At 34.5% G+C, this 21,373-nt stretch overlaps 1 long non-coding RNA gene across 6 annotated transcripts in view; it reads left to right on the forward strand.

The window, feature by feature from the left end:
• Positions 1-21,373, forward strand: part of LOC150094407 (uncharacterized) — an 849,964-nt gene that overhangs the window by 126,006 nt on the left and 702,585 nt on the right. The gene's annotated exons all lie outside the window — the stretch shown is intronic.

The raw sequence follows: 21,373 nt of genomic DNA on the forward strand, positions 1-21,373 counted from the left end.
TTGAAGTAGAGAAAATATCATTCGTTGACTATTCAGTGTGTATAAGAATTATGATAACAAAAAATAAGCAGAGATATTTATTTATTAACAAGGAGAAAAATACTGATAATTTATATTTATTGAGATATAAAATAGAAATAGTTTTATTTATAGAGAAGTTATAAGCTGTGTGTGTGTGTGTTGTCATGGAATTTTTTAAGCACAATTTATGACAGAAATCACTCCAATAAAATATACTTCTGGTTGAAAGAAAAGAATCTAATGTTTGTAAACTTCTAATTCTATTCAAACGTACCAATTCTGTCGTATCGTGTAGGTTACGTAGTAACTACACGATACATATATCATTAAACTCCTCTAAAATTTACGGAGACGGACAGGAATGATTTACTGGTTGTTTGTTGTTAATTGCAGTTGTTTGTTGAATGTCTAAGTATAAATATGGAAAGACGAAAGTAAATATTACTGCTCTAATTGACTTTCACAAGCATTCAAAATACAATTGCAAGCAACAGAACTGCAATGTTGAACTAGCTGGAAGCTACGTAGGAAACCCGGAGCTGTCATTTACAAAGGCACCAGCCAGAAATTTTCATTAACTTTGTAATCGTGTGTGTATTCGGCGAAGACAATGGAACGAACTATCTCGGAGCACCTTCTGAGAAAAAAAAAAAGAAATGAAATATTTGCATTAAAATGTCTCAGTCTCTCATGTCTTTATTGTTAGTTACTAATAAAATGTGCCTTTCAAATTGTTAGATTTTCCTGTTAGAGGACTCTAACTGAACCAGTGTATGAGGCATTAAAATGCTTGCTATTGCTTCTAATCATAGTGTCGATTATTTAAATGACGCAATCTCAAAAAGTACGAGGAAATATATAAAGCATGTTGTAGCTAAGAAACCTGACACTGAAAATTGACTGCTACTAGCCAAGTAAGGAGCATGTTAGGATTAAATTTCAAATATTCCGAATCTAATTCTTTAATAATCAAGAAATTGGCCATGATTCAAATGAAGGAAAAGCATACGAGTGATTACATGTAATCTGAAGTACTGGAAGTATTGTCAAATTACAACATTCACATTGCACAAGTGATTAGTATACCTGCCGACAATATGACTTCACCTTTTGTCTCCAAAACATCGAATTAGTAACGAATATGAAAGTAATTTTGAAGAAACTTCACCTGAATTGTATATACATTGATGTGATGGGATTCAATCAGTTCAGTATAAAACCGTACACACACTCACTCTTAACCTTGATGTAGAGGACGTAAACAAAATTCCTGCATAGAGAATTTCGAAATTTTCTGAAAAATGACAAAGTTCAGGGCTCCGACCATCTCTAACAGTTAGCAAACATTTGGGTCTAAACAAGCCACACTAGTTGTTCAGATGAGATGGAACTCAGTGGAATACATGATTCTGAGGCTAAATGAGACAAAATTTTCTAACAAAGTTTCGATAATTGCGTTTTAGTCAATGAGCAATTAACCATATCATTTTGGGCGTTATTTGTAGATGGTTTGAAGTATGCAAGACACACCACAGTTCTTCTCCGGACATCTAATATGACAAATGGCTATTTATATAAACACTGGATTGAACTGAAACTAATATTTAACATTTACAATAAGGATAACGTCTTGGCATAACGTTTAGTCGATACTCTGGAATGACGCGAGTTTAATTTGTTAGAAAATAAATAAGCTGGCTTATATTTAGAACCAAGAATCAAGTGTATTATCTTTCGTGATTGTGAAAAGAAAATGACAGCAAAAAACGAGAGAGAGAGAGAGAAAGAAATTGCGAGTACGTGAGAATTCAGAACGATTCAAAGCAGAAGACGGAAATGGAAGTTTGGTCAGCTACCTCTAACTTACCTTGTGTTCTTGGCCCTTCAAATAAATTAAGTTCTGCACAATGTCAAGTGAAAAAACTACTTCTACTGCCTCAACCCTGGTGGAAAGTTTTCTGTCGATTGCGTTCGTCTGTAGATGTACAATATGAACTTGAACCAAGTTTGGAAGCTTCTTTTCCAGGAAATGCAAAACTACAGCGACACGAAGACGGCATTTTTATACATACAGTTTGGATGTCTGTACGGAAGAAAACACATCCAGAGTTATCAAACCTTATTCTGATTGTAAAAACAATTTGAGTTCCTGTAATACGAGTAAACATAGAGAGGTGCTTCTCAGCCTAAAAACTAATTCTGACAGAATAGACTATAGAACAAAATTGACAAAAGAAAATTTAGACAACCTTTTAATTTATGGATTAAATAATGACCACTGATATAAGTCAAGGATTTAAATTTATTGTAGTCATTAGAATATTTTTTCAGATGATATTTTTATACTTCAGGTGATTTTTTTTTCTTCTGTGCAAGCAGTACTTGTTTTTACAGCAATTGTAATAGTGGAAAACTGCTCAGCTATACAATACTAGTAATAATAAATTGTTTAAATTCCATGACATGACAAACACTGCTTATATCTTCCCTATAAATCGCTTTTACTTCCATTTTTATCTTACTAAATTTGAATTATCAATATTTTCCTTGTTAGTTGTAATAATAAATAAATAGTTTCTTGCATCACATTTTTCACTATCATAATTATTAAATTAATCCACAATATTCGATAAATAAAATACATGCGTTTATTCAGACAGAGCATATTTTCTGAAAGGATTTTTTATTTTATTTTTTTTTATTTTTATTTTTTTTTTTTTACTCCGAACTGAAACGATTTACTGGAGGAAAAACTTGCTCCTCTGGATTAAATCCTCACAGCGAAATAGCGTAAAAACCAAAACATCATCACTTTCAGTAAGATAGAAATATCTTTTCAAAAGATATTTCGCTCCACTCCGGAATAATTTTCGGGATCAAAAAGGATTTGCCTTTGGATATATATTTCAACCGCTTTTTCCTGAGTGAGGTATTCATCTCAGAGTTATGTTGTAGTTCAAATAAATGAAAAAGAGGCTTAAATTGAACACCAAAACTGAATTGAATAATTTTTAGTCAGGTTTAACCAAAATCAACAGCAAAGAAAAAAGCTAATTTAAATGAGAGGAATCAGTACTCCTTTTAATAAAATAATAAAACTGTGTTCTCTTGCTGTCTAGAAATAGTTAGTGCTGTGTGAAGACTCCTAAAATAAACATTCCTCCATTATTATTATATGGACTAGTATTGCGTCTCACAAACGCAGTTTTCGAAGTAATGTAGGAAATGGGTCGTGGATTAATTGTTAAAAAATGAAACAAAATTTGCTGGGAAATTGAATTAGCTGTGTAAATCAGCCGCATCTGACTGCTAATTATACCCTTATAATTAGGCGTCAGCATTTTTGAAGAAGCGAATTAAGTTGATAAATATTGCCATTTGCTTTAGCCTTTTGATTGCATTCTTTCAAGACAATATGACGACTATTCATCCGTAAGTATTCCCCGAATCTGCTTACAAAGATTTGATTGAAAACGGAATGCTCATTGGAGAACACATTCTCCCTAATCCCCGACATATGACAGGGAATATCTTGTTCAGTCTCTTTTCACTGTCTTCCAGATGGACCGATATTACGCCTGAATGGGTTAAAATAACCAAGGATAATGAATCGAAGGAAAAATGAAGTGAAAGAGTAAGTGGATATGAACATGACTGAATGCTATCATGCATCAAAAGCTAAGTATAATAGGCGTCTCTTAGCGGCCGAATTCATATGACTTTTCTACCGTGTCGTTGATGCACGATCTGCATTCCTTATTGAAGTAGGCGGACTTCCTTATCCTATTAGTGATCTGCTGCGTTAATTAATTCCTCCCTTCTCCATAAACTCGCATCTAGAAGCATCTGTTTGTAGAAGTAATTATATTAGGATAAAAATAAAAATATCCAACACTGGAAACTGGGTTATTAAAGAATAAATATTTCTTTTCATAAGCATTGCAGATGAAAGTTTGCGCAGTGAATGACCCTATCATTTATTTCGCCTTGTTTCAAAGAACCGCTGGAAATTATCTGCCAATAGCATGCTCGGTTGATACACCACTGAAGTGGGACGTTCTTATTGATTATTGGATTAGTCAGGCCGTGGACTGTAATGATTAGATGAAATCTGCTTCGTGATAGTTTCTTTTATTTATTTATTTTTATTGGATATTCGTGTTGTATTTGACCAATCAATGTGCATGAATTGTTTCCGATTTATTCTTCTAATCTGTATACATAATAATTGGACAGGTTTATTTTATGATTTTTATCTTGATTTCGATAGCATGTCATTGTATTATTTTAAGTTTGTTTTGCCGTTTTGATAAGCCGTATTGGACTTTTGTTTCTATACGGTTTGAATAAATACCCTTCGTCAAATAGCCATTAGAGACATTCATAAAAATCTCTCACCCTCAGAGCAATTAAAACTCAGATTACAAACTCAGTGTAAGACCTGTATCAACAGCAGAAATTTCTGAGATCATAAAAGAAATTGAACTGCAAGAATCCTCCAATCCTTACGAAATTTCCAACAGTCTTAAACACTATTTATACACCACTGTTATTCATTTAGTTGCAGCTATGAAAGCAATGTTAACAAACAAATTTTCCCTCGAAGTTGGAAGGTTGGTGATATTTTCTTAGATGCTCTGTTGTAACTAAGAAAATAAAAGAGAGTTAACACTCTTTTCTATCTTCTTGGCTGATTTTTCTCGTATGCCTTAAACTATTACGGCTATTCAGAGGATACTGTGCTAATGACCAGATCACTAAGACCAATTCCAGTGACTAAAACCTCAATCTGCGCTCCTCGAATTTCAAGACGTTCAAAAATGGCGCATTACTATCAATCCTGTAAAACAAAAAGCACAGAAGGTCTATTCACTAGAAGGCGTGCAACTCCAGAAAATGTGTTATACAAATGTTCCGAAGCCGCATTCCCTGGAAAGCGACAGCAAATTACTTAGAAATTTCAATTAGAAAAATGTTTCAACTTTAGTGCGCGCCCACACACACCAAATTTCACCTTTACAAAAGTTAATAGTCATTGCACAACTCTATTCCATACTAAACAGAAACAGTTATCTAAGTGCAAATAACAATATATTATTTATAAATTTATGATATGACCAACTTTAACATGTGACTCACGAGATACGTCAGATCGGAACAATAAGTACCTGCAAACAATACAAAACAAATGGCATTCAAGTCCCCGTTGATCATCAAGAACAGCCAACTGCACCTTGATGCAGAAATCCTGAATATAAAATTACACATGAAAGCCTCTGCTAGGAAATTCTTCGCATCAGCCGACAATCAACATAATCAACTAATTCATCAAGCGGCCAACTACGATCCTCATGCAAAAGGCCTAAATCAATACTCACACATACACTGTCCACAAGCGGGACTAGTGTCCATTAATCTTTTCTCATCCATTACCGTAAAGAGTCTAGGACTCAGTCAATTCACTGAAGTCAATATTCACCAAAAGGGGATTACAGGCGTTTTGTGTATAATATAGCTCGAGGTGCTTCGTTTGCATATTTTACGCGCAAGTGATAAAATAAAATCTTAAGGCAGTTCGTTGAGCACGAGAAAAGAAAGTTTAAGTATGATACTAAACAAGAGCTTCTCTTGCTAAAGAATAAGACGAAGCATGTATTCTTATTTTTAGCGTAGTAGTAGACGATTTCAGTGAATCATCCTAGCATGAGAAGAACGATAAATAAAGACAAGGCTAAGACACCTTGTCTTTATTTATTTCGCGTATGGCTCACATATGAAAAGTTACATCACATTAATCCTTAATATATATATGGACATAGTAATAGACATGTGTACAATAATAAGGGCATAATACAGTCATAGAAGAGACACTCAAGAACAGGCTACAACTGTATGTCTAGGTTGATTATACATCAAGTGCATAATCAACCTAGATTATGCAACAAGCACACTTGGTGTAGCATGGATGAAGTCCGAAAGGTTTCCAGTGTATGCACGTTGAGTACCTTCTACTGTAATATGATTAATTGTCTGGCTGGGTGATCCAAAGTCGCACCTGGGTGAGGCAATCATGTCCCATTTGTAAAAGTGGTCTGCACGTCTGCCATGATTTGGTGCGTATTCGGTTAAGGATAGACCAAGTTTTCCGAAGTTTGTCTTTAAAAGATATGTAATAAATCAATTTTATTTCAAACCATCTATGAAAATTAATTGTTTTGGTAGACGTTGACTGGTTAGTTAAGATTATAACGAAGCCAATGCCGTGCTCATTACGTACGTAAGTTCTCTGGCCGCTTTGCTTATTTTACTTGTAGATCGACCATTTTTCTGTTAGGAAAAAATCTCCTTACTTTCTGTGCTTGAGGTTAATGCACTTTGATTGGAAAATTTTAGCAAAAGGTTTAAACTAATCTCTACACTGAGAAGTTTTTCCAAACCAAAGGGTATTAGTTGTTTTCTTCGGAATTGGCAACAGAGGCATTACGATCAGCAGAGGTAACTAGGAATTAGAAAGTGCGACTACTGTTTGGATGAGATGTATTTTTCCCCCATTGTATTCGGGAACAAATCTTAAGCTAGTTGCGATATATTGCAGTTCCAGTTCGTATTCCTTTGATACACTTATCGAAGAAAATATATTGTGTGGAATGGCTTGAAAATCTTCACACTACCAAAATGACTTCCTTAAATCAATCAGCGCAGTTATTCGGATGGCAGAACAGAAGCTTCATGAATAGAGATTACGAAGGGCAACTTATTTGGGTCCTTTGTAGTGCCAGTTGACAGAAGTGGAAAGTGATGAGAAAGGCGTTCCACAGGGAATGAATACTCCCACTGAATTACGGACTGTGTTTCCCACTAGAGAGTGGCGTCTACAGCGTACACGAAATTTGGAAAAGAAAAGAGCGCGTGTTACGAATGAGAGATGCCTGTTATTCTGGTTGGGAAATGAGCAATGTTCAAGGCATCTCCTCCAGCTCAGTTTTCAAAATTTGCAAGGAAAACCATTTATGATTTTGAACATTTAAGCCACCGAAGACGAAGTCACTGCCTAAAGGTGAGGAGCGCTCCGGCCATATGTGCAATGTGTGCGACGCATACAGGCGCCAGGATAGTAAAGGCGCCAAATAGGAGGAAATACTTAAAAAAAAAAACGTTTTTTTAAAGCGATTTTTTTATTGGAGGGTGGGATAGGGGCGCCAACTAAAGTTTTGCACACCGGCGCCGGACACCACTGGCGCGCCCCTACTGAAGGTTTTGGGGAATCGATAAGTCGAAGATGAATGATTCGTATTTTGAGGAGGTATAAAGATATTATCCATATATAATAAACAGATAAAAGATATTTTGAACAAAAAATGAGTATGCCTATTACAATCACAAAACGTACTTTCGTTGAAGTCAAGTCACTGACGTAATTTTTTTCACCTCTCTTGCACTGTAGCTTACTTGCTTCACCAGTAATTCATAATAACCTATTTTTTGCTGTAGCTAGCTGGCTAGAAATCTGAAGTTTTTCCAACAGGTTTAGTGTGTTTATCATTAAAACTATGTAAAACTTTGCTGATATATTCCCGAACGGAAGGGGTGCTTGCTTTGTCTGTCTTCAGTGTCTTCGTCATATCTTTAAAGTAATTCATCCTCTCAGAGTAGAAGCATTTTTTAACAACATTCACTGTCAAAGTCTTTTTCGTGGAAACAGATTACTGACCAGTTAGTCAGATAAAACTTGAAAGATTCCTAGCTTTAAGATCCTCCCCGATCAGTGACTTTACCTCTGATCTCCATTCCCAGTTTTTAATCGTGTAGGACAGGATGAGTGTACTTAATACAGTTCTGGCTTTTTTTTTTTCGAAAGAAAGATTTAACTATACTTCCCGTCATCTTTTTCGTATCGAGATTCTAGACACAGATTTGTTTCTTGGGCTGGCATCCAAATCCTCCCTCCCCCAATTACCCTCACCCTATAAAAAAAACGGTGTCCTCTTCCGTTCAAGACTACTTTTCTCGAGTACAGCTACAGTATGTATTTACCAAATCCGTGAAACTTTAGAACACTGTCCTTACGTCTAGGAGAGTACAACATAAGCCCTTCCAAAATTTTGATGTTGTATATGGTCAATCCCTTTAAATTTTCTCTATCGAAGACTCACTTTACCCCTCTGCAGTGCTGAACTGGCTTCCATAATTGCTCTAAATGTACAAAAATGCATTATTTGTCAACCTTCTATTCAGCATTAAAAATCAAAGCAATTGAACGAACTCATCCTATTTTAATTCCCATGTACCTCTCGGGTTGTATTTCAGATGGACTACAACTTCCACCTGTTAAAGGAAAAAAACATTCACATTACGTCTGTCATCTTAATCAAAGAACCACACATGCTTCACTGATGTATGTGATACATCTTTTCGATCTCGACATGCATAAAACAAATGAGAATTTATTTGAAGTTTCATTCTAATTTAGATATGAAGGAAGCGAACGATCTACGTAAATTGTGTTTCGGATTGTTGTAATTTCGGACACTTTCATATTCCTTAAGGTGCCTCCATTATGTTGTCTACTACATTTATTTCACTGCTTAAGCATTCCATTAATATCTAATTATTTACAGCATGTTCCGTTTGACTGCATTTATATTTTTCATAATAGACTTCCTACATTTTATTTCGACATTCATTTTGTCATAATTAATTGCTTTTAATAATTTTCGCCGAAGAACTGAGTCCTAATAAATTGTTTCTGAACGTATTTCTTGTTTTAATTGTGCCAAGTCATCCCTCTCTGCTAAAGGTCAGAAAGTTAAACTCCATTCCCAATGTTCCAATATAAACAACATTGAAATCTAAACAGTATCCTGTTGCTATGCTTTTCGAACGTGGGCGTGCAAGGAATGCAAGCCTTCATTCTAATTATCACATGAATCATTGCGTGATTAGAAATGAGGATCAAATAAAGTTTTCATTGGTTGTTATAAATCGTAAAGGACATCCGAAAACTTTAGAAAAGTAATAATAAACGCAATTCATCAAACTTAATCCTAGTTACCTTTCAAAACAGTTGTAGGTATAAGCCCTTTGACATTTTGTCTGTCATAATGTTCTGGTTATGTGTGATGGATTAGGTGTTAATGCAAGTAAAGCGTCTGCAGAGGTAACAGATCTTGATATGCTGAGAAACACAGTCCATCCATACTTTCGCCATATGATTGAGCGACCGTTGAAAGAATTCAGGCTGCTGGATTAAGGGTAACTATCAGCGGCAGAAAGAAAGCTTATATTATTTCAAAGGATTCTGGAAAAAAATAAAGAAAGTGGGAATGATTTAAGATTTTTAATAAAAATGAAATTATGTTCTTACATCTAGGAACTTCACTTGAAACAGGGGAAAATGGGGAAAAATAATCCCAGAATCCGAAGTTCATTCGTATTCTATTCCATAAACTTGCGTTTTTTTCCCCCTGAAGTTTAAAAACTGTTGTTTTATTGGTAATAATAATAGCAACAAGATGGCATGGGAAATGGTCCTTATTTTAATTTTAACAACTGATGTCAATAAAAGATGAAAATAAAATTTGGCAGAATGAAATAATAAGGGACTGGATTCAACAAGAATAATTGAAGCAAATTTCTATAATTATTTGCTTTACATTAAGGTGATGATCAAATGGTTACTAGCGTGAGCTTCTAACAGAAATGTCTGGATGTTGTTTAAATAAAGTATGAAAAGTATAGTACTATACAAGAATTCTTCTCTTTCCAAGCTAAAGGGAAATTAAATTTAAATTGTTGGAATAAAATTTACAGATATTGACTTTCTACTTCTCAGGTTATGCTCCTCCCAAGACTCAATGTAATAGTATGAAATTACTTCTCACAAGAGAACTTGCAGCCTTTCGTATTTGAAAGCACATGTCAGGACGCGGGGTTTTGAGATACGACTGTCAGTGAACCTGGATTTTCTCTTTTTCCGTGAAGAAGTTATTCAGAAACTTGGAATTGTGGCAGTGTTCGTAAATGTCTGGTTAGCAGAAGGCATTTATTTAGTTAATTTTAAGCAGTATAAAATCGGAAAATAAAACAGCAGCTGAAAGATTTGTATTTTCATTTAATGTGTTGCCTTCAGTTAATTTCTGAATGTTTACTAAACGGTTCCGTCCTCAAAATCACAAAAAAACAGCATAAAAATATAGCCTCTTGAGTCAGATTTCTACTATTTCTCAATAATTTAGTTCGTCACCTCCTAAAATACTTTCAAATAGATTTATTGCATGAAGAAATCATCTTTCTGTTGTAAAAAAGTGTTCATGACGTCTTTTTTCCCATTTAACTTATGAACTGTGCAAAAACTCTAATCTGATCCAGAATTTTACAAAAATTGTCTTAAGTCATTCTTATCGAATAGTTATGTGGTGTCATTTCGGCTTTTTTGCACTCGATTTGTCAGCGGTAGTTAGTCTCAGTGCCTTTTTTTTGAAAGACGGTTGCTATGATTCCGTCAGTTTAAAGGAATACGCAAACTATGCGCTGAAGTAAAGACACCTTGGTGATTATTCTTATTCTAGATAAACTGGCGAAATGTAATTCAACCGAATCTTTCTACTTAAATGAGGATTTTTTATCGGTTTCAAAAAAGAATTTGACTTGAATAATTACTTAAACTCGCTTCCGCACTAGACAACAAAACAGTTTCTCTTCTTTAAAAATATCTTTTCTGTTTGTAGATTCATTCTCCAGATGTACAGATTCGGTGGCAGAACTTCTTTTCTTCTTGACAGAATATGCATTAGCTAAGATATACTCCTTTCATAATTACTATAGAATGATAATTTTGTTGATTTGGAGATATATAGAAGACACTAGTATTATTCGATTTCCTTAGCACAGATGAGAAATCCCGAATCCTGGATGGTCTGACGCAAATGCTAAATCGTCCGCTAACTCAGTACTGTGCACTTGGTGGTAAAAAAACGTTTTTGTGATTACCTTACATTATTTTCTTTATGGCTGGTAATACATTGTTTTCTGTGTATTATTCATATTTGTTATAATGTCTATAAATGCACTTTGTGCATAGTAATAAGTTTATAATGACGCTGTGATTTAATCAGCACTTTTGTCTGATTACTTCCTTCAGGCTTAGCTTTAAGCAGGAATAATCTTTCTTACTACCGTAAACACTTTTGGTCTTTTATGTTGTTCTATTTCTTTCATCTGCCCATCTGTTTGGCATGATTTGCTTTTAAGTTCATTTCTTTTTGTTATTTACACTAACTTTCATCACAAATGTACAAAGGAATGTCTAGAAAGACTATGAAAACTAAATAAAAATAAAATATTTAATTACGTTTCCTTGTAAGGAAAAGGTCAAATCTTAAGAAACAAACTATTTCAATTTCTTAAGAGATAATGAAAGATTATTGTAATTATATTTTAGCGCAGACTCGTCAAATCACGATGACATATAAATGAAAGCCGAAATCTGTAAGATCAGTGTATGATATGGACATATGTGTTTTCCATTTTAGTTGCTATCTCGGCTTACCCTAACAAAATCCCAGTAACATTGATGGATTAACTATCATCCTTTAATAATTTAATTGGCTTAATGTTCCGATAACCTATTTGTTGTGTTTCGCATGTGGGTTTGGGGAAACGTCAATTTTCGTGCTTTAATTAAACGAAAATTTTATTATGTTTCATTAAAAAAAAATCGGAGGGAGAGAGAAAAAACTAATATTATTTACTACATGATATTCATTCACGAGGACATTTTATACAAAAAAGGACTGAAAATTATTTTAAATTAGAATAATCAGCTGTTATTGATGAATCTTGTAAAATTTAAGCAGCTTTCAGATGAGAGATCTTACATGTAGGATTGACTGGAAACAGTATCTTTCGTAAATAAGTTTAAATTAGAAACTAGTCCACAGTACGCACAAGACATTTTCTTGTAAGAAACACCCAAGATTTGTGTTAACGTCAGTGATAAGTGTCTTAATGATGTGCTGTTTTATAAAATCAAAAGTTAAGAATGCAGTATTTCTGGTTCATAAGACAGCGAAATTTTATGTTAAGCAGAGAAAACTTGTTATTTAAGACAAATGAAATTCTCAATATCATTTAATGTTAATGAGAAATAATAACAATAGTGGTATAGAAATATGGTGTTTTTATAGTATTTCTATACATATCGAAGTAAATATGATATTGCCTTATAAATTATTCTAACATATAACGTATTTTATTATTTTATTTTTCTTAAAGAAAATCTAATTTTTAAAATCCATTAGGTGGTTTATTCAGTAAATGTGAAAGAAATGGGCTATAGTAAGAGCAAACCGTCTCTCTTGTCTGAATCACTTTAGTTATGGCTGGGTATTCCATTAATTTCCATTATTGTCTCGGCTTGGTTATTACATCTGTAATGTGCCCGTGCGTACTTTAAAATTATAATAACCTAGCAATCTAATCAGTTTCATATCTTAAATCTAAAACATCAGAACACTGGCAAGCTGAGACTACTCGAAGAGGATCCAAAGCACTTTACAAGGAATGTGATTGGAATTTCTTAGATACATTGGACGGAAATAATACGGAATTTATTAACTTACCATTTTTTAAGGGACCAAATCTCCACTTTTTTTATCATCATGTTAAAGGCGCATTGTAACAGAGGGATCGCATCGCTGGTGATCAGGAGCGAATTCTCCATGCTTGCTGCGCAAGCTCATTACTTGAGAAAGAAGTAATATTTATTTGTTAATAAATGCATGCATTTATAAGCATTCCATTTAGGCTTTTATTCTTATAGACAGAAGACGTTTTAAGCTTGCGCGGCAATAATTGAGCTTTGCGTTGTGTATCGAAGGCCGATGCTTGCTCGTCTAGTCAAAGCTACCTTGGCTTGCTCGGCTGTAGGAGCTTCCAGGTCCTCGCTTCAGCACTGTGATTTCATGCGCGCGCATAGCCATTTCCGCTCCCTTCACGTCGTCTTAAACACAGGCCATACGCAGTCAAAATAGCTTTAGCCAGTGAGAGCTTCAGCCAGTCTTTACAAGTGCTCGTGTTACTTGGGAATATTAACTTACAACCAACTTTTTATGACGATGTTATTGACCAGTTCATAAAGAAGAACCGTAGGGTAGAATTTGTATTCATGTAGCTAAATTGAAAAAGATAGAATATCATTTGTAAAATAAATGTTGTATTTGTATGATTAAATGTACATAAATTTCTAAATATATATATATATATATATATATATAGTTTTAAATTGTTAGTAATTCATTATTCCGCTAATCAGACTTCAATCACACCTCTCACTCCTCGAATGATAATAAGAGCAAGCGTGAATTTCAAGACTAGCATTTGCCCCTGCTGGCGATGCAAAGAATAATACATTGCTGGGAATTTTACTTAGAAAATAGAGTAGAAATGTGTAATTGTCATCTAGGAACCTCCAAGTTTTTTTTAGGATTCATTGTACAACTTGATGCATACCGTATATTGAAGGTAGCAGCAGCAGCGCCATCTAATTGGAAAGTATTTCTAATTATACTTTCTCACTAATTACATTTTAAACAAAAAATATGCCATACATTTTTTTTGTATTAAATTTGATCCCATATCAAACAGATGCAATGGCTAATAATATCGATAAACAATGAATTCCTTTCTTAAAAATTAAAAAAAAAAACCTCTTTTGCTTCTAATCACAGGATAAGATCACTGCCCTCAATCTTGAATCTGCACTGGCTAAATGTATTTCTTTGAATAGGATTCGGAAATCAACTTTGAATTATCCTAGCGATTACATTTTTGATTAATGTGTTTGATTATGGGTCTGTAATTCAGGGTGTTTCAAACAGAATGTCCCGATTTGAAAATTGCATATCAACCACGAACCACAAATGAATGAGACTTGTACCATGTGAACGGCCTTGGCCCAGAGTTTGATATGACGACCGCTAGATGCCACTACTAGCGCCCAATTAGCCGCTGCTCTTAGTTAATGAGAAGATGGCGTCTATTACAAAAGGCGTTTCGTGTTCTCGAGTAATTTAGTAAGACTGAGTCTGTGATTACTGTGCAGCATGCGTTTAGACGACGTTAAGGAATTGATCCACCACTGTACAAAAACATTCGTCGTTGATATTGACAATTTCAAGAAACAGGGTGTTTATGCAAGGGAAAGAGTCCTGGACGACCACGCACATGCGCACGCTTGTGTTACCCTGATTTACAATAGTATTTCCAGTTTTTTGTAATTGTTCCAACAAAGAATGTTTTTAACAATTGAAAACAACGAAATAAATCCAATTGGGCATGATAAACATTTAATTGCTTCCACTCTAGTTGCTCATTCATATTTACCTACTCCAATGAACACGAATAATTGGAAAGCGAATGTAGTAAAGCGTGGTCATACAAAACTTCAAATTTTATTCCTGTAACGTTATGAATCTTAGCTATCTGTTATGATCGAGCAGAGCAATCATTTATTTCATACTAGTATCGAGAGAGACCTTTTTTAAGCGTTGAATATTCCAATCCTGTATTATGTAAGTGGAAAAATAGGTGACTTAAATTTTTAAGTCACCATAAAATGTACTTCTAAGGAATTAAACCCCGGTTTCTCTTGGTGGCCCATACTTGACTACGGACCACTTGCTATTTCCTCTTTACAGCAAGATTACTTGTCTAAAAACATTTGGAAAATCACGACACAAAAGAAAGGTACCGATCAGGAACCCCTCCCCCCTTTTTTTCCAATTTTAAGGAACATCTCTCTAAGCAACAAAGTTTCAAGTCATCTGGGCTATCAGTTACCGCAGAAATAATGACCGAATTCTCCATTAAAAGTACAGTGAAACTTTTTTGTGTGTTTAATTTCTGTGGCTAGAATGTCCTATTTGTGATTAATAGTTTTGATCTCACGTTGGAATAGAATAGCCAAGAGAGCATTTAACAGTCTCTTCTCCCCTCCGTACTTTATTTGCGATTCTTGAGATTAATTCTGTTCGATTTGAATTAAGAGTTTTCGTCTGCGAAGTTTTCATTAAATTTGATTTATATCTTTGGAGTCACTTATCTTCTATTCTTCAGAATACGTCAAAATAAGTATGAAAAAATAACGTAAGTTGAAATATGAAGTTTGTAATAACTAACAAGATTGCATATTAAACTTGAACTAATTTAGATTATTTGAATTAATCCGGAACTATTTTCAGACAGGATTAGAATTCATTTTAATATGTTAAGCAAACGCAGTCCAGCACGCTCAAGATGAAATCAAGAATCTCTTTAACCGACATCATTTGTTTTGTTTTTCCTCTTCAAGTTCAGTGGCAAGCATGTGATTTTGTTAATTTTGATTATCCTATTTTGCAATCCACTTCAGAACAAACAACGTACTGCGTACACATAATAATCGAAAATATCTGTTGTCTGATTAATCAACCCTCGCATCTGCTGGTCCCGTTTAGATCGCTTCATTGCTGTTCTACTGGGTGTGTAATTATAACTGGATATTTGAATTATTTTAGCAAGAAATAACGGAAGCTATGATTCATTATTTTTCATATGTCTTCCATCCCACCCACAAAAAAGTTGTAAATCTGTACTTTGTTAGTACCCCCTGTGCACTAAATATGCAGTTTCCCCAGTCCATTTTATACGACTCCAAATGGAGTATATCCATTTCTCTGAGATTATGCATCGCAGCACTGCTCTACATTTGAACTGTACAAACAGTTAATACCTTTTTCTATTTTTTCTTAATATGAAGAAGTAGTCAGATCACATAAAAATATAAAAATCATGAAATTTGAATAAACAATACAATATCACAACTACATTTGTATACGTAATGTTCATAATTCTTGCTTAGGATTTTTGGCTACCGTGGACATTGTTGTTATATCTACTGTAAACTTCTTAGCGTCCTTTTCTACTCAAGACCACTATTCGTTGCACAGCTGACCATAAATTTACAATCCAACCAACCATAATGCTGTCCTGACACTTGGGAAGGTGCACCTAAACTTCATTAGTCGAGCCTCTTTTTGTTGAGGGCATAGGGGTTTTGAAGAAGATAGCTCATGTTATTCTCTTGCTTTCTTGTTTCTACACCAATCTTCTTTATTTTTTTATTGCTTTTTTCGAAATACTGTAATAATGTAGTTCTTTCCCTAAAACTGTATTTTCGCTTCACCCATTTACATGGTATGCCATCCATATTCATTCCATTTGGATACATTTGATTCGAGCTGCCTTTTTATGCGATTCTCAACTATGAAAAGCTGGAAACCTATAGAACGATGGATTTGTGGGATAATTTCTTGATAATTCACAAACAATGCTCCAGAGACCAAACATCAAACTTTTATAAGTTTTATTGACTCACTATAGAAAGTTTCTAATAAGTAGGATGCCTTTCACTGGTTGATGAAATTTATCTACCACCTAAAGACATTCATAAACATTATTGGAATGGCTGGATTCGAACCCGCAAACTGTTGGAAAATGTAGACACACTATCCACCACACCAACCATGACAGCAAACATTCCTGCATTCGATGTTAAAAGGCTTTTCAAATATTCTTTCTAATAGTTTGATTTCTAATTCTGTATCTTCTAGTTTGTAACATCCATCCATAGATCAATCATTATAAACGAAACTCTGGTCCGAATCCCGCCTGGGACGCCAAGAACCTGTAAAAAGGACTTCTATTTGTTAGTCCCATACTGAGATCGAAGGGGATTTTCATGCAGCAGAACATGCAAACCTGCCACAAGAATACATGCAATTACCAGACACTTGGCACTTGCCTTCTAGCCTTTGCTTTCCCACACTAAAAGTACGAATGGGACGAGGGAGAGAGAGAAAGTATTTTGAGTTCTCTCTTGTTTAATGCATCAAAAGTTTTACAATTCTGGATGCTGTCATTTAAGGCTAATTGGCATTAATTGCTTTCTCATAAATGTTGTTCTGCTTTCATCCTTCTATTATAGATATTTTTTCTTGGTCCTTATCATGCGAATTGACCACTATGATTTCATTTTTATCGAAGCATGTAAAAGACGAGGAGTTGCTGGTCGGTATTGATTCACAATTCATTTACAAATATGATGAATAAAATTTTCCTCTTTTTTCATTCACTGTACCACTGTGGACCAACCTTTCACACAGTGTTGCCCCGAAGACTACACTTTATATCAATGCAATCTGCAGGTTCTTTAGGAAACCACTACTCCACACAATAATGCACTCTGTGTTTTGCTAAACGTTTTTGTGCAGTGTTTAAATTAGTAGAAATATCAATCTCTCTTCTCTTCAAGTCTCCTACCGATTTATTAGCGTTGGGGTAATCCAAGCAGCCAACTTGGTTTCCAATGTATTTTTATTAGTTTGCTCTAAAATTATGAAAAATGTTTAGGCCTCGATGTTTAACACGTGGATTAACACTGAAGAACTGATGTAGAAAACCTATTCATAAAAAAGCATGATGGAAATATAAAATGATTTATCGTCTGACACGTAGGTAGCTGTGATATGTAAAAGTAACGAATGCTTGTGTAAAATGATCTTAGCAGCTCGGTGACTCGGACAATAAAGTTCAAGCGGGTAGTAAAAGGAACCATTATTTTCTCACATAAAGAATGAAACGATTTTTTAGTCCCGAAAATGAAGAAGCTAGCTTGAAATTTAAGCCGAAAATGGAGAAGCTAGCTCGAAATTTAAGCCGAAAATACACTGAAATATAGAACACGAAGCAGCACAGAATTATGCGCTGCCACTGAAACGAATGACTTGAAACACTAAAAAGAATTCTTTCCAATATTTGTTTTATTATTGAAATCATTACTTTTAAGAAGCGTGTCGATTAAATGTCACTTACTGAGTTATATTTCGTGCTCTTTAAAAACATGAGCTCGGAAGATGAAATTACTCTTAGTGTGAAGCGCCATCTATGACCGATCATTTGAATAGCCATCATTGTCAATAATGGTAGCGATTGTTTGTAAATTACTCAACTGTTGCATTGCATTACAAGTGGGATAGTGGAAACAAAGAGAGAAATACTAACAACAGGTAATTAACCCTGTTTACATTAATTGCTAAAAGCGTGCATTCCGTAGCCGGTTTTGTATGTTGTGTAAAATGAAACCTCCTAGGTTTGGCAAGGAAAAATTCACTCTCACCGTATGAGACTAGTTAAAGCATTAATTTGTAAAGCCGGTCCCAATGTTCGTTGTATCCTAGACGATATTGGAACACAGCTCTTTCCAGTTAAAGACATTTGTTAGAGGCTAAGCTACTGCCATCCTCCACGCATATAGCACAAAACATATCCCTATTGACTCTATATACAAAGATTTACCACTGAGGATTAACTTCTAAACAGATGATCACATTCAGAAATACACCGGACATGTACAAACAACAAAATTCCAAAACTAAGCGTAAAACGCTTTAAAGAGAAATAAGGAAACTGACACCCCTGTAGCTAGCTTATCACAAATGCTTCAAGAGAACTGATCTGTCTCGGGGCCCCCTGATGAACGTGGGAACTGTTTGTAACAGCCTGTTTTCATCTAAACAAGTAAAAACAAGATACTCCTTTAAAAAATATACCACCCTTCCCAAAACTGATAAAGGGGCCATGACCCCACCCTCAAAAAACTCTTTCAAATTAATGGACATTCGTCCCTCTCTCCCCGGTTGTTCTTGGAGAATCAAGACATTACTGTGAGGGAAGGAAACACTTACTTATACTCTTCCGTCGGGGGACGGGTTGAATCTTCCATGTTTCTACAACAACCTCCAGTAGTATTTTCAAAATTGAAAAAAAAATTATTTTTAAAAATGTTTTTGTCTTATTTAAAGAAATTTGAATAAAAAAGCAGAATAGAAGCCAAAATTCAGCTAATTATGATAAATGTCATAAGTCAAATGTCTGTGGTAAGGGACTGTCAACAGTACCTTACCACAGACTCATTAATAGAAACGATCAAAAGAAGACAACTTCAGTGGTATGGATATGTCGAGAGAATGCCATCAGAAAGGCTACCCAACCTTGTTCTATATGCAAGATTAAAAGGAAAAAAATGAAGACCAAAAACTAAATGGATAATATCAATAAAGGTCAACTTCTGATTACAAACATATAGACAGCTCACCAACCACGCAAGAAACCGAGACCCCTCGAGGTTGTTGTGGAAATATAGAAGACTCAACCCTTCCCCGACGGAAGAGTACAGTGTTTCCTTCCCTCACAGTTTTTAATGCAAGAAAAAAATTATGAATTAATAACCTCCTTTTGTATTTGCTTTTTTATGTTCATATAAAAGCCTGTGTTAATAGTTTTTAATTTAAGCTATAGTTAAGGGGAGTGAAAACGAGAAAATAAGTATTAATTTTAATAATAATAATGATTACTTTTATTATGTATCCGTACCTATTTTATTTTTCGTCTCAAACTTTTTGTGCATATAATTTCTCTGATATACCCCATCAGAGAGTTTTTCCGATTCAGAATTATCTCATTATTTTTAATCTTCTTTGGATAAAATTCTCAGTACTATTCTATCAGATTCCATTGATGTTTCAATAGAGAGATTGAAACAGAGAGATTGCCCTAGTGATCAATTTTTTTTTAAAAAAATTCCTTTATTATATGCTGACTTTCTCCAATACAGCTTTTATAGTAAGGGTGTTTTTCTTGAAGAATTTAATGTTCATACCTGCAACTGGCTTTCATTTGCCAACTGCGTAGAACAAAGAAAACGAGATATTAACAATTCGTTTTATACGAAAAAATGTTACTGTCGCGATGTAATGTCTGCAATAAGACCGTGTCCTTCTTTCCCATTTGAAAAGGCTAGGGTTTGTAAGCATATCATCTTTGCAGAGAACTTCTCAGAGCTAATTGACTAAATTATTTCATTGCGAATTTGACTATATATATATATATATATATATATAGGTATCATAAACTGAATTAATGAGAGTCTCCTTTATATAAAAAACTGGTTATACTAGTAAAGAAGGAAAACAGGATGCCTGCAGTTACTTACAGAATCATTAATAGCTACATCATACTGAACCCTTCTTTTCTCTTTACGAAAACGGGGGGGAATCAATTACTTTTTGATTAATGGAAAACCTTGAAGAGAAATACATGACATGGAACTATCATATGATCTCACTATAGCCGACCACAGGACAAGACAGGTTAGCCAGAGGACAAGAGGGAAAGGGGGGGGTAATTAATTTTTAATAAGGAGGGAACATCGATTAAAACCTTCTCTAGAAAACGATGCTATCACATGATATAAACAATAGCGTCTAGTGACCTCAAAACGAGTAGAAGCTTTCAAAGGGTGAAAACACATGACCCCGACTCGGGTCGAAAACAAGCCAAACCTCGAAACAACAAAGTGGATGACCTCCACTTAAACATGATGCACACGTTGACCTCAAAACGAAACCAGCTCGATTGGTCAGATTCCAGTTCAGACCAGCTCGAGGAGGGATGAATTTAATTAATTTTTAAGGCGGGAATTAACCCTCCATTGACCCAATAAAATCTTCACTGTAGAGGTCACATACTACTTATATCTTTTACAATTAATCACTCAAATGATAGTGTCCAGGAGCATTCTGTAAGTCTGAATTCTGTTCTTAATTTAAAGAGTACATTGACTTTCGTAAATAAATTATAAAGAAATTATTAACATATACGTGGTTGTTAAATTAATTATAAAAGAATGATTCTGGACAGAAAACAGTTGACTGCTTTGTGTGTTTAATATTTCGTCCTATGAGTCCAAAATTGCTTCAGGGTTTATATTAAGATAAAAGGATGGAACATATCTTGTAATTCTGTGTGCTCGGAAATATTTCATACTGTATATATCAAACATACAATGTGACATCATTCAATTCTCTGGAAAAGCCTGAGGTTGTTTGATTCCATCCCCCACCTTACTTTTCTCATTTATTTTCTCTTCTTTTCTGTGAATCGTCTCAAAGCGTGACGCATTGTTGACATCCGTGCAAAAACATACATCAAATTGGTTATCTGTGGATAGCAGTAGCTTCAGTAAACGTTCTTCAGATCAGATATTAAGAAGGGTCAAATATTATTAGCTCGTTATTGAGTACACACTGATTTCGGAATTCCTTTTCTTCTTTTTTTTTTCTTTCCTGAATAAAAAATGTTTGTTTCTTTTTATTAGGCATTTTGAGACTGCAGTGAGTTTCAAAAGAGTTTGAAATAGTTAGAAATTTAAATTCAACTTTGACAAATCTGCATTTTGTATTAAGTTCAATAATTC

This window comes from Typopeltis vanoorti, chromosome 22 (genome assembly GCF_054136105.1).
Source record: "Typopeltis vanoorti isolate ZY-2024b chromosome 22, IOZ_Tvanoo_1.0, whole genome shotgun sequence".
NCBI lineage: Eukaryota > Metazoa > Arthropoda > Arachnida > Uropygi > Thelyphonidae > Typopeltis > Typopeltis vanoorti.